We start from the raw sequence: 16,055 nt of genomic DNA on the forward strand, positions 1-16,055 counted from the left end.
TTCCACGTAGAAGTTTTATTGAGTTTCTGGACACAAAGGAAGAACAAAAGTTAATTGCCCTTGATATCCTGTTCACGGAAATCCTGGAGCTGGCTTCACTGGCATTCGTGTTCCCCAAGGCATTATGATTTTCCATATCACCCATATTTTGTAAGTAGGAAGGACAGCAAAATCAATTTCTGGGCTGGGACCCGAGTCTAGGACCTGACTCCCACACACTGTGATTTAATTAACAGGATATTGAAAACAAACACACTCATACAAAAACGAAATTAACCCTAAATTGACTTGTGGTTCACTTATCAGATGCTTAATTTCATTTCCAAGCTGAAATGGAAAGACCTACAGCAAGCACACATCGGCCATTCATTAAAGCTATGTCATCACAACCCAAAGCATCATCATCTCCTACAGGTGATTCATCTGTCCCCAAGTCTCTCTCAGATGTTCCAGGGTTGAACGAGCTGACCACAGCCTGATTCTGCTCGCCCACCATTCAGCATATCTTATGTAAAGAAATATTATAAACAACACAGGCTTCTACTTCTTCCCTTCCTCAGCGAGGTCACACAATAATGTTCCTTAGAGAAATAGAACAGACTGATGCCTCAGCACTGCAATAGCTTTCAACTGCTTCCCACATTTGGTTAAATGCCTTTAATATTTGTTAAACATCATAAATATTTGTGAAATAGCAGAACACAGGCTTCAGAAAGAGACAGAAGGCAAATAGTACTTTTCAGCGCTGGCCTTAATGCAAAGTACATCAGAGTAAATGCACCCGATCTAAATGTTGTAGAAGCTCAGAGTTAAGAGGGCCCTGACTTGGCATAATATGAACAGCAACATCGAAGCATCCTTGAGTTGACCTAAGATGTCTGAAAAAATATGGATCTCAGGATCAGGGATAAGGGGTGGAGGGTAAAAGAATTGACTGAGAAGAGGAGTGGTCCTTTTATTCTCTATGGGCCCCAAGGCATAAGCAAACCTGGGAATATCCACAACTTCCAGCCTCAGCCAGACATTGCTTTAGTAAGAGCAGGTGCCCTGAGCCAGAAAGGGTGGGACTGGCCCACACAATAGGTCAGGAAAAATATTCTTGCTTTCCATCCTGTGCTGTTGCTTTCGCCCTTGAACTCCTGGCTTGGACACCGGGGTTTTGCTTTGCTATTTTCACTAGCAGAGGCAAGTCCTTCCCCAAAAAAGTCAGATGAATCAATTTTGGTAAGTACAACTGAACTAGGCTAATTTTAGGTGACAGCCCTTTACATTTGTATAATACATTTGAAACTAGTTCAAACCATTTTTTAACCAATTATTGTAACTACACTATCAATCTTGTGAGTTACTCAAGTTATCCCTACTTAGCATTTGGAGAAGTAGGGACAAAGAGCATTTAAGTGAGCTCTACCTCCAGGTCTCACAACTAACTGGAATAAAGCTGGAATCTCCTGATTCTGGAATTTGGCCCTCTTTCAGGAATAAGAGGAGCAAACCAGTTACACCACAGAGATGATTAACCCATCATTTTACAAATGAAGACACCAAATGCAGACACTAAATGCCTGTCCAAGGCCACAGTGTTAATCATTGCAGAGTCAGAATGGCCAGGACTCCGCAAACCTACTGTCTGGCATCCACATCACTTCAAGTCGGCACTTTGTATTAAAAAGAGTGACATACCCTGTGGGGCTGGTACCTCCTTTTTTCAGAGTGTTTAGAATGCTTTCTTTATGGATTTGTGTAGCTCACAACCAGCAATTCCAAATGATGTGGCCCAGTATGTCCTATTTCTGTATAGTTGCTACACATTATGTAAAGCTAATAAAATGTCAAGTTGCCTTGCTTGTAAGTGAAATTATAACTTCCCAGGGTGGCAATGAAATCATTTAAAACTTTGAGTCTCTGTGTACATGGGGAGAAACGGAAAGGGGAAAGATAATTAAAGAAGATTTGAGTGATGAAAAGATTAGGAACTAGAGCCTGATCCCATCCAGGCATCGAGGATTCATGGGTCGAGGACAAGAGGTTCGGGAAAATGGGAGAGGCAGCTATGGTGACTGTGGGGATAAGTAGATTCTAGGAGGGGAAACGAGCAAAATGCTTCTTGCGTTTTTACAGTGTTGCTCAGATTGAGGTGGATTAGAAAGATAGTTTAGTTTCTACTGTTAGATTGAAAGGCACCACAAAAAATCATCTGTATTATAACAATATTTTGCTGTATTTGTGATTTAGAGAACACCGGCTTCATGTATCCCATTTCTTTCACAAATCCGCTTAAGTAATCAAGAATGCCACAAAAGGGTTCTACTATAAACCACACAGGAAAGAACATTACTTACCATTTTTTAATACAAGAAAAAAAATCTTTGAGATCATGTTTGGAAATAAGGCATTTAAGATTTAAAAAGAAAAATTCCACATCTCTCACAGAAGTCAGTTAGTCCAATTTGTTTACTGGTAGTGTTTCTGCAATTTGCCCCAATTCATATTAGTTAAATATTTGGTTGATATTAATATCAACTTTAGACTCGGGATGAGGTGCTGAAGGGGCAAAAACTGAGGAATTGACTGTCATTCAGAAGCGTGGGATGCGGGGAGGGAAAAACAATACAATTGGAGTTGGCGCCTGAAATACAACCGCTTTGAGGACGCTTGGTCACAGGAAAGGAAGGGCCAGGGCTGGGCCTTCAGCCCTGTGAACTCTGGGAGGCCACATTCTGCTGTGACCTCCCCCAACCTGTTGGCCTCTGGCTGTGTGACCAGCACTCCCACGCCAGCTCTTTCTGGCACGGCTGTTGCTGGCTGCCTCCTGCTCTGGCCTGAGCCAGGCTGGCCCTGGTCCACTGGTTTGGTGGTGACGCACTGCATGTGGCTCCTGGCCTCTTGTCCTCCCTGACTCTCTTGGGAATGAAGAACAGAAACATACTAAAAGGCTGAAGACTATATATACTGGGAGGATTTTTTTAAACTAATTAAAGTGACTCCGTTATAATAGTACCCTGTGGCATAAAATTATTAAGTACTCTGTAAGAAGAGCCTATATATGTGTCTATTATCTTCCCCTATGAATACATTTGAATTTTCAAGAGTTTGAAGCAAGATTACATGAAATGAAATTTATGCAACCTGTACAGACATACTAACTACAAGAGGAAGAGATCTAAAACCAGAAGGCAATGAGCATTTCTAATAATAGCAACATGTGACAAAAATTTACAGAAGTATGTGGTTTGTACTGAACACCTTAAATTTTTTAGGTTATCGTAGGACTGTATGGTGAATCTGTGTTAATAATGGCTCAGAACTTCATACCTTCATATCAAGCTAGAACTAGTTTAGAGGTATCTGCAAGCAAGTATCTGGAGCAAGTATCTGGAGGTACAAACTGATGCCAGACGTGATGGCTTTCTAGTTAAGATGTCAGCAAGTGTGCTCAAAACCATCTGGGAATTTAAAAAGCAACTCATAGGGCTGGCCGGGTGGTGTAGTGCTTGTTTGTGCTCCACTCTGGTGGCCCAGGGTTTGCAGGTTCGGATCCCCTTATGCGGACATACGCACCGCTTATCAAGCCATGCTGTGGCAGCGTCCCACATATAAAATAGAGGAAGTTTGGCACTGATGTTAGCCCACAGCTAATCTTCCTCAGTAAAAAGAGGAGGGTTGGCAACAGATGTTAAGGGCCAATCTTCCTCACCAAAAAGTAAATAAATAAATAAATGTTTCATTAGGGAAAATTTCAAACACATTTACAAGCAGAGAGACTAGAATGCTAAAGCCTCATACAACCATCACCCAGCTTCAATAATTATAACGTCGTGGACAACCTTATTCCATCAGTACCCCTGCTCTGCCCACCTAGATTATTTAGAAGCAACTCCAGACATTGTATCATCTCCTTATGTATCTCTAAAAGCTACATATTATTTCTTTAACTACATCCACAATATCATTATCACAACACCTTAAAAATAATAACTCAGTATTATCATGAAACATCAGGTCAGTGTTCAAATACTCCCAATTGTCTTATAAGAGTTTTTAAAGTTTTTTTTTTAATTAGAGACAAAATTAAATCCATATGTTGCCATTGGTTGATGTGTCTCTGAATTTCTCTTTTTTGAAATGGTGCTATAATTTTCCTATAACACAATTTACTCTTTTAAATGTATGGTTCTATGGGTTTTGACAAACACATACAGTCTTGTAATCACTATTGCAATCAAGATATAGAATATTCCCATTACCCCAAAAACTTTCCTTGTGCCCCCTTGTGGTCAGCTCCCTGCCCATCCTCAATCCTTGGCAGACACTCAACTATTGTTGTCCCCATAGATTTGCCTTTTCCCAAATGTCACACAAATAGAATCATACTATATAGTCTTTCAAGTCTGGATTCTTCCACTTAGAATAATTCACTTGAGATTCACCCATGTTGCTGTATTAGTAATTTCTCCCTTTTTATTCCTGAGTAGTATTCTGTTGAGTGGATGTACCACAGTTTGTTTAATCATCCACCTATTGAAAATCTTTTGGGTTGTTTTCAGTTTTTGGCAATTATGATTAAAGCCTCTATAAACACTCACATATAGGTTTTTGGGTGAATATAAATTTTTAATTCATTTAATTCATTCAGCTAAGAATATCATTGCTAAGTCACATGTTAAGTGTATGTTTAACTTTATAAGAAATTGCTAAACTATTTTCCAAGGTACCATTTTGCATTCTCAGCAGCAATGTATGTGAGTTCCTGTTGCTCTGTGTCCTCACAGTATTTGATATTGTCAGGGATTTTTTTCTTTTGACTTTAGCCATTCCAATAGATCCATAGTAGTATCTCATCACAGTTTTAATTCACTTTTCGCTAGTAAGTGATGATGTTGAGCATCTTTTCATGGGCTTATTTGCCATCCATGGTTCTTCTTTGATGGAGTATCTGTTCATTTGCTCATTTTTTTTATTGATGTCTTAATAGTTTATAACATTGTGAAATTTTGGGTTGTACATTTTTGTTTGTCCATCACCATATACATGTCTCCCTTCACCCCTTGTGCCCACCCCGCACCTCCATTGCCCCTGGTAACCACCATACAGTTTTCTCTGTCCATGTGTTGGTTTTTGTTCCACATATGATCAAGATCGTATGGTGTTTGTCTTTCTCTTTCTGGCTTATTTCACTTAACATAATACCCTCCAGGTCCATCCATGTTGTTACAAATGGGACAATTTTGTCTTTTTTAATGGCTGAGTAGTATTCCATTGTATATATATACCACATCTTCTTGATCCAATCATCAGTCGAGGGACACTTAGGTTGCTTCCACTTCTTGGCTATGGTGAATAATGCTGCAATGAACATAGGGGTGCATAAGCCTCTTTGAATAGTTGATTTCAGGTTTGTTGGATAGATTCCCAGTAATGGGGTGGCTGGGTCATAGGGCATCTCTATTTTTAATTCTTTGAGGAATCTCCATACCGTTTTCCACAGAGGCTGCACCAGTTTGCATTCCCACCAGCTGTGTATGAGGGTTCCTGTTTCTCCACATCCTCTCCAACATTTGTTGTTTTTTGTCTTGGTGATTATAGCCATGCTAATGGGCGTGAGGTGACATCTTAGTGTTGTTTTGATTTGCATTTCCCTGGTGATTAGTGATGCTGAACATCTTTTCATGTGCCTATTGTCCATCTGTATATCTTCTTTGGAGAAGTGTCTGTTCATTTCCTCTGCCCATTTTTTGATCCAGTTGTTTGTTTTTGTGTTGTTCACTTGTGTGAGTTCTTTATACGTTACAGAGATTAAGTCCTTGTCAGATAGATGTTTTGCAAATATCTTCTCCCAGCTGGTGGATTGTCTATTCATTTTGATTCTGGTTTCATTTGTATTGTAGAAACTCTTTAGTCTGATGAAGTCCCACTTGCTTATTTTTTCTTTAGTTTCCTTAGTCCAAGTAGGCAAGGCATCTGAAAAGTTTCCTTTATGACCAATGTCAAATAGTATGTTGCCTATACTTTCTTCTATGAGTTTTATAGTTTCAGGTCTCACCTTGAGGTCTTTGATCCATTTTGAGTTAATTTTTGTAAATGGCGATAGCAGATGGTCCACTTTCATTCTTTTGCATGTGGCTGTCCAGTTATCCCAACACCATTTATTGAAGAGACTTTCCTTTCTCCATTGTATGTTCTCAGCTCCTTTGTCAAAAATTAGCTGTCCGTATATGTGTGGCTTTATTTCTGAGGTTTCAATTCTGTTCTATTGATCTGTGTGTCTGTTTTTGTACCAGTACCATACTGTTTTGATTACTATTGCTTTGTAGTATGTTTTGAAGTCAGGGATTGTGATGCCTCCAGCTATGTTCTTTTTTCTTAGGATTGTTTTAGCTATTCGGGGTCTTTTGTTGCCCCATATGAATTTTAGTATTCTTTTTTCTATTTCCGTGAAGAATGTCATTGGGATTCTGATTGGGATTGCATTGAATCTGTAGACTGCTTTAGGTAATATAGACATTTTAACTATGTTTATTCTTCCAATCCGTGTACATGGGATATCTTTCCATTTCCTTATGTCATCATCGATTTCTTTCAATAATGTCTTGTAGTTTTCATTGTATAGGTCTTTCACCTCCTTGGTGAGATTTATTCCTAGAGATTTTATTCTTTTTGGTACAATTATAAATGGTATTATCATTTTGAGCTCTCTTTCTGTTAGTTCATTATTACCATACAGAAATGCAACTGATTTTTGTAGGTTGATTTTGTGCGCTGTGACTTTGCTGTAGTTGTTGATTACTTTCAGTGGTTTTCCAGTGAATTCTTTAGGGTTTTCTATATATAAAATCATGTTGTCTGCAAATAGTGAGAGTTGCACTTCTTCATTGCCAATTTGGATTCCTTTTATTCATTTTTCTTGCCTAATTGCTCTGGCCAAAACCTCCAGTACTATGTTGAATAAGAGTGGAGAGAGTGGGCAGCCTGATCTCATTCCTGTTCTCAGAGGAATGACTTTCAAACTTTCCCCATTGAGTATGATGTTGGCTGTGGGTTTGTCGTAAACAGCCTTTATTATGTTGAGATACTTTCATTCTATACTCATTTTGTTGAGAGTTTTTATCATAAACGGATGTTGGATCTTGTCAAATGCCTTCTCTCCATCTATTGAGATGACCATGGGGGGTTTTTCCTTCATTTTGTTGATGTGATGTATCACGTTGATTGATTTGTGGATGTTGAACCATCCCTGTGTCCCTGGTATAAATCCCACTTGATCATGGTGTATGATCTTTTTAATGTATTGCTGTATTCGGTTTGCCAATATTTTGTTGAGGATTTTTGCATCTGTGTTCATCAGCAATATTGGCCTCTAGTTTTCCTTTTTTTGTGTTGTCTTTGCCTGGCTTTGGTATCAGGGTGATGTTGGCCTCATAGAATGAGTTAGGAAGTGTTCCATTTTTCTCTATTTTCTGGAATAGCTTGAGAAGGATGGATATTAAATCTTCTTTGAATGTCTGGTAAAATTCACCAGAGAAGCCGTCTGGTCCCGGACTTTTATTTTGTGGGAGGTTTTTGATTACTATTTCAATCTCTTTACTTGTGATTGGTCTATTCAGATTCTCTATTTCTTCTTGTTTCAGTTTTGGGAGGTTGTATGAGTCTAAGAATTTATCCATTTCTTCTAGATTGTCCAATTTGTTGGCATATAGTTTCTCATAGTATTCTCTTATAATCCTTTGTATTTCTGTGGTATCCATTGTAATTTCTCCTCTTTCATTTCTAAGTTTATTTATTTGAGCCTTTTCTCTTTTTTTCTTAGTAAGTCTGGCTAAAGGTTTGTCAGTTTTGTTTATCTTCTCAAAGAACCAACTCTTTGTTTCATTAACACTTTCTACTGTTTTTTTGGTCTCAATTTCATTTATTTCTGCTCTAACTTTTATTATTTCTCTCCTTCTGCTGACTTTGGGCTTTGTTTGTTCTTCTTTTTCTAGTTCTGTTAGGTGTAATTTAAGCTTGCTTATTTGGGCTTTTTCTTGTTTGCTGAGGTGGGCCTGTATTACTATGAATTTCCCTCTCAGGGCCGCTTTTACTGCATCCCATATGAGTTGGTATGGTGTATTTTCATTTTCATTTATTTCCAGATATTTTTTGATTTCTCCTTTAATTTCATCAATGATCCATTGGTTATTCAGTAGCATGTTGTTTAATCTCCACATCTTTGTCACTTTCCTAGTTTTTTTCTTGTGGTTGATTTCCAGTTTCGTAGCATTATGGTCTGAAAAGATGCTTGTTATGATTTCAATCTTCTTAAATTTATTAAGGCTTGCCTTGTTTCCCAACATATGGTCTATCCTTGAGAATGTTCCATGCGCGCTTGAGAAGAATGTGTAGACAGCTGTTTTTGGATGGGGTGCTCTGTATATGTCTACTAAGTCCATCTTGTCCAGTTTTTCCTTTAAGTTCACTGTTTCTTTATTGACTTTTTGTCTGGATGATCTACCCATTGATGTAAGTGGGGTATTAAGATCCCCTACTATTATTGTGTTGTTGTTAATATCTCCTTTTATGTTTTTTAATAGTTGCTTTACGTACTTTGGTGCTCCTATGTTGGGTGCATATATATTTATAATTGATATGTCTTCTTGGTGGAGTGTCCCTTTATCATTATATATTGCCCCTCTTTATCTCTCTTAACGTATTTTATCTTGAAGTCTACTTTGTCTGATATGGCTATGGCAACACCTGCTTTCTTTCATTTGCCATTAGCTTGGATTATTGTCTTCCATCCTTTCATTCTGAGCCTGTGCTTGTCTTTAGAGCTGAGATGTGTTTCCTGAAGGCAGCATATGGTTGGGGCTTGCTTGTTAATCCATCCTGCCAGTCTGTGTCTTTTGATTGGTGAGTTCAATCCATTTGCATTTAGAGTAATTATTGATATATGAAGACTTAATGTTGCTGTTTTTTTGCTTATTTTATTGTTCTTTTGCATTTCCTTTGTTTCTTGTCCCATGTGTTTTGGACTGCCAATTCAGTTTGGTTGTTCTGTCTTATGATTCTTTTAGTTTTCTCTTTATTTATCACATGTGATTTTGTTCTGATTATTTGTTTAGTGGTTACCTTGAGGTTTGTATAAAATATCTTGTATATGAGATAGTCCATTATCTGATGGCCTCTTATTTCCTTATACTTAAGCCAATTTGATCTCTTTCCTCTTCCCCTTCTAAGTTATTCTTGTCACAACTTATTCTATCTTGTGTTGTGGGTGTGTGTTTAAAGTGATAAGATTATAGTTATTTTTGGTGATTTCCTTCCTTTGGTCTTTGATTTTGGTATTTAAGTGGTTGGTAACCTATTCTGGTAGAGATCTACTATTTTTCTGATTTTGTCTACCTATTTTTCTCCTTGCTCCAAGCTTTGTATTTCCTTTCTCTTCTTTTTTCAGGCCTGAGGGCCTTCTTGACCATTTCTTGTAGTGGGGGTCTCATGGCCATGAACTTCCTTAACTTTTGTTTATCTGAGAAAGTTATTATTTCTCCATCATATTTGAAGGATATTTTTGCTGGATAGAGTATTTTTGGCTGAAAGTTTTTGTCTTTCAGTATTTTGAATATACCGTTCCAGTCTCTCCTAGCCTGTAAAGTTTCTGTTGAGAAATCCGCTGAGAGCCTGATGGGAGTTCCTTTGTACATTATTTTTTGTTTTTGTCTAGCTGCCCTTAATATTGTTTCTCTGTACTTGACTTTTGCCAGCTTTACTACTATATGCCTTGGAGTGGGCCTTTGCCTGTTGACATATTTAGGTGACCTATTGGCTTCACTTACTGGTATTTCCTGCTCCTTCTCCAGATTTGGGAAGTTCTCAGCTACTATTTCCTTGAATAGGCTCTCTGTTCCTCTCTCCCTCTCTTCTCCCTCAGGAATACCTATAATTCTTATGTTACATTTCCTAATTGAGTTGGATATTTCTCAGAGACTTTCTTCATTTCTTTTTAGTCTTAGTTCTCTCTCCGCCTCCATCTGAAGAATATCTTTATGCCTATCCTCTATAATGCTAATTCTTTCCTCATATTGTCAGCCCTGTTCTTTAAAGATTCCATATTCTCCTTTATCTCCTCCATTGTGCTCTTCATCTCCATCAATACTCATTGGTTTTTCTTTATGATTTCAATCTCTTTTGTGAAGAAACTCCTTATCTCATTGAATTGTTTATCTGTGTTTTCTTGTATTTCATTGAGCATTTTTATGTTAGCTATTTTGAATTCTCTGTTGTTTAGGTTATGCATTTCTGTGCTTCAGGGTTGATTTCTGGGTGCTTGTCATTTTCCTTCTGGTCTGGTGATTTAATGTACTTTTGCATTATGGTTGCTGTATTGGCTTTGTTTTTCCTCATCCTGGAAATATCTAGTTGCAGTTTCCACCTGCTGTCCTCGTGTGGATGTCAAGGGCTGTGTAATCTGAACACTCTGCACTCCGCTCGTGCTGCTACACTGCTGCGGGCCACCTGCACTCCACCCCGGCTGCTCAGACTGGTCAGCTGAGCTGCGGTGTCAGGCATCTGGAGGAGTGGGGGGGAAGGGCTCTCTCTTTTGCCCACTGGGTCTCTGGTTGGGGGGGCGCTTCTAGCTCACCCCTTGTTATCCACTCTCCTGGGGTGCTCAGATGTTGATGGCACCTCTGCAGCAGTTCTGAGTCCTCTGTGTGGGAGTTTCCCACTGGCTGAGAGAGTCTGAAGAGCTATGGTTTCCCCGCAGAGGGCCGCCCCTCCCTCCTCTCTGGGAGCTGCATGGCTGGAGTCGCCAATCTGATGAGGAGGGAGAGGATTTCTCCTTACCTCTCCCCAATTCCTCTGGGGACCCCAGCACATCCACTCTCAGAAGTGAGACAATGTGGGTCTTTCTGATGTCCCTTTTTGCTGTGTGAATGTCTCTTGTTGGTCTATGATTGACTCTTGTTGTATCTCGTTGGGGTAAGAGTTTACAGGAAAGCTCACTCTGCCACGATGTTGACGTCACTCTCATTTGCTCATTTTTTTAAACTGACATTTTAAAATTAGTTTTGTTTTGTTTTTTTGCAGGGGAATATTTGCCCTAAGCTAACATCTGTTGCCACTCTTCCTCCTTTTTTTCTTCTTTTTCCCTCCTCAAAGCCCCAGTAAATAGTTGTGTATGGTTGTAAGTTCTTCTGGTTGTTCTACATGAGCTGCTGCCACAGCATGGCCACTGACAGATGAGTGGTGCAGGTCCACGCCTGGGAACTGAACCCAGGCTGCCTAAGCAGAGCGCACTGAACTTTAACCACTAGGCCATCAGGGCTGGCTTTAGTTTGTTTTCTTAATATTGAGTGTTGAGAAATCTTTTTATGTTCTGAATAAAGATCCTTTATTAGATGTATTTTGCAAATATTTACTTCCAGGCTACGGCTTATCTTTTAATTCCCTTAAAATGTCTTTTGAGCAGCAGGTTTTTAAAATTTTGATGAAATCTATCTTAATCTCTGGATTCTCACTTTCTTTTGTTTAATTCCTAAAAATTCTTTATTGAATATACTAGGTTGTGTACCATACATTGCAATTGGTTGATGTATCTCTCAAATCACTTTAAATTTCCAGGTTCCTCCTCCATCTTTTTCTATCTCTCTTTTTTTTTTATTCCTTGAAATTTATTCATTAAAGAAACCAGGTCATTTGCTCAAGAGGGTTTTCCTTAGTCTGGAATTTATTGATTGCCCTCTACTCCCATATTTCTTGTAAATTGCTAATTAGATCTACAGGCTTAGTGAGAATCAAGTTTAATTTTTTAGCAAGAATACTTCATAGGTATACTGCAGCCAGGAGAAACATAATGTCTGATAATCTGAATTTTGGGAATATTAGCTGCCATTGAGAATTATGGCTGTTCATATTTTTTATCAAGCAACAGAAGCTATAATAAAATATCAAGTTTGTTCTTGAGAATTTTATTCATCTGTTACTATAATTTGACAATAAAAATATTATCATGATGCCCTATTGTTTAAGAAACAGTCTCGATATAGCATTTCATTGACCCTCCTGACAACTTATTTGGCAGGCTTTATTCTTATCTCCATTTTTCACACAAGGTACTAGAGTTCTGAGACATTAAAGGACTTGTCTGAAATCATATGCAGGAAGGAGGTGAGGGAGTCTTTTGAATCTGGATCGTATGTCCTTTATATCAGAAAATATGACCTCCTTATCAATTATGTCACTGATTGAGTCATTTGAAAATTTTCTTTGAGCACCTATTATGTGTCAAACTCTGCTAAAACACTAAAGAGAAAGTGGCTATCAAACTGACATTGTCTCTGCCCCCTTAGATTTTACAGTCCAGTGGGAGAGATGGACATTAAATAAATAGTAACATAAATACATACATGATTATTACTTCCTGTGATAAATGCTCTCACATTTCTTTTATGTGTTTGATAACAGTTTTTAAAAATACTCTTAAATTGTTATTTAGCCTAATACCCCATCTCCCCATCACCATATCTCATGGAACTTAGACAATCAACAAGATGAATATATTTCCCGTCCTTTTAAATTGGAGGGAAATATCTTTCCCAACACACATATAACCTCTTTTCTACAATGGGAAAATAGCAAAATCCATGAAATATATGAACTTAACTGTCTTTAAAACTCACCTTTCAGGAAAACAGCCAACATCCCAGAAGCCAAAAAAGACTAAAATAGATGTTCAAGGAGGAGTCGAAATATGTCAAAATGCTGAGGAACAAAAACGCATACATTTTGTTCATAGAGGATTCCATTTAAACCATTTAAAACCTAAATTCTCTTATTTTACACATGGAACTTTTGAATGTGGCTTTTCATACCTTAACCTACCACAGAATAGAGGCCACAAGTTGAAATATGGTAATAGGATTGAAATAAGCACATACGTTAAAAGCAGCAGGAAATAATTGCCTGAGAATCTGGTGAAAGGAGAGAAAAGAGGAAAATTCAGACAGAAAAGCTCAAAAGACCTATCTGTCTTGTGACTACACACTTTGATTATTCCTGAAAACATGCTGTAACTGAAGTTTCTAATAATATTCTGTAGCATGTAAGAAAAAGTGGACATGTTCAGTAAATTCTGTTTAAGAAAATAGAAGCATGTGTATTTATCAAAAGTTCTATTTAACATAGTTAAAACAAAACAAAAAATACAGCCAAATCATTCTCAAGCTAAAGAGAGTAACCCTTAGTTACCAGTATTACTTGGCTTTTTAGCACATTTAATTCCCAAAGGTTACTGGATAGTAAAGTTTTCACTGGAATTTACAGTAGAATTATCTCTAAACAGGATCAACAATACTTCTTAGAGCATTTGACTAATCAATTTAAGTTGACACTGATCCCTGGGGACACTCTCAATTCAAAAAGTCAAATTCACCTCTATTTCTGCAGCCAGGGCTCAAAACTAGTCTATCTATTCACAAGAAGGAAACCTTCCATCTTCCTAAATTATAGAGTCACATGCAGAGTGGAGTTCATTCAACAGACATTTACGGTTGTCTCCTATATCCAGTACCTTTGATATGCCAGACTATGACTATTCCTTTATGAGGAATAAACAAACATTAGGTAGAATTGGCCTAACACTGAACTACTCCTACGTTCTTTTCATAAATCTGACAAAAAAAAAAAAAAGTTAGAAACACGTTCAGAATGTTTGCATCATTTCTGATTTATTGTCATCTTTTGCTTTGGATCCATGAGCCAAGCTTTATAATTTCAATATAAGTAACAGGCTTGCAATGTGGATTTACATTCTTCATCACAAAACTACCTGTAAAAATGTGAGTGGATAGGAACTGATAGGTTAATTTGATTCCTAAATGGAGTCAGTAAATTGGCACAATGGTTGTATTAATTAGATACATGCTTTCTTGACAAAGCAAATAATAAGGGATACATTCCTATAGAAAGGACAGGAGTGGTTTCATAGATCAGCTTAACCTATTGACTGGTGACAGTAAAATACTACTACTACTACTACTACTATTAATAATAATAATAATAATAATAATAATAATGATATCCCCTGATCAATATCAAGGATACCCAAAACCAAATTGTCATTTTGGTATATAGTCAAAGCTATATAACCCCATTTTGATGAATGACCATTAGCAACACAGTGAGTTCTCTGGAATACTTCCTTTGTGGCTCCCTAATCCAGGCAGGCCCATCTAGATACACTCTGCCCAAGAAGGAACTGGTCCACAAGCTACACTATGTATTTCTGGAAAGCGCTTTTGTAGATATACCTGATACAATTTTATAATCATAACTTAGGACATTTAGCAGACAATTGGTTTTATTAATTATTGCCTCCCTCCAAAAAAAAAGGATAACTACTTCAAAATTATTTTTTGGTTACTAACTCTGTCTTTAAACTATTATTAAGAATTAAGAATTAAGAATGTAGCATGACCTCTTGTTCATTCACCTAGATGTACATTTGACAAATAGTCCCACTTGGAGGCTGTATCGGAGAGTAGTTCAAAACGTGGTGTTCTTGAGTGTTTTATAGGGATCTTATTATGTTGAGATTGGCATTCAGATATACTACCTTATAATTTTTTTGTCAATTAAAATCATTGTCATTACCTGGAAGAAAAACTTGGGGCCTTTTGACATTCATTATTTTCTAAGGATGATCTTGGTTCTGCCTATGGAAACTCCCTCACTCACCTCCAGGAGGAAGTGGAATGGCTTCAGGAAAATGTCTTTGTTAAATTCTGCGTTTTTCACAAGTTATCCATTTAATCCTAGCTCTTCCCTGCAGGAGCCATATGATTATGTCCTTAATTGGCAACATAGAAGAGTCGCTAGCTACTTGCCAGGGAGTACATTCTTGAATTCTTTGTTACTCAAGTATCTATTAAAAGCTCAGCTAAGAGAAACAATGTCCATGGATGATTTAGGAAAGATCATACCTTCATATTTTGTTCCCACTGTATTCCCAGCATCTCTGTCTGGCAAGTAGTAGGTAATCCACAGTATTTGTCACTTGAATGAATGCATGAAATCTATTACTGGATTAACTCTTTTAAATGCTAAGAAATGTACTTCCAGAATATACTGTTTTATTCCCTACAGAACTGCTGCTTCTGAATTGTATTTGGTATGAAGTCCCAGGATTGTATTGAGAATTTCTCTATTACTCCTCCTATGGAATTTATGTTATTAGAATACACACTCTTTATTTTATGAAGCACCTCAATAATATTTCTTTTCTGGTCCTAGTATAAGGAATAGTCTTGTTCATATTGAGAAATTGATTTGTTTTATTTTATGGATACCATGAATTGTGTTATCAATCAGATTTCCCTTTTCCCACTCCCTATCATAGAGCAAAATTTGTACCTCAAAATGACAGTATGATTGCATTTTACAATTAATTCATTTCTACTTCTATTTTTGCCCCCATGTTTGTTTGGTTTTCTTTCACTCTCATATAATTTGTATTTATGACTTATTGGCTTATTTTATCGGTAGCTTGTTGGTATATTTTATGTATCCTTTTAAGTGATTTTAAATCTCTTTTGCAATAAGATAGGGTATGATCAAATAAAAATTTATTCCATCAATTAAATAAAATATTAAGTTTAATGTATAGAAGAAGTTGACAGTTGGTGATCTCTGCTTTAAAAGCCACTGAGATAAGACAATCTTATGGAGTATATTTACTGTTTGTTCTACCAACCACCTCCTGCCTTCTTCTGGAAAAAGCAACTCTTTCTTCTGGAAACTGCTCCTCTTTCCCCCGCAATCATGCAGTTCTCTGACCAACTCTGCTTCCTAGAAAGTGTTGAGTGTTCCAAGGATGGGCAACAAACCAAGCTGTTCTACTCAATTCTTGGGTTGATTGTTGGGGAGGGGTGTGTAGTATATGTGAGATAGTCCTGTCCTGTGATGGAATTGAGATGTAAAACTTGGAAACTGTGAGTGACCATGTTTCCTGCCACATTGAGAAAGCCCAGCTCAGTGTGATAAAAAGTTGGCACAGAGCAAAGAGACAGCAAGTGAGAGAGAAG

This window comes from Ceratotherium simum, chromosome 38, assembly GCF_057802395.1.
Source record: "Ceratotherium simum simum isolate JZ-2026a chromosome 38, ASM5780239v1, whole genome shotgun sequence".
Taxonomy (NCBI): Eukaryota; Metazoa; Chordata; class Mammalia; order Perissodactyla; family Rhinocerotidae; genus Ceratotherium; species Ceratotherium simum.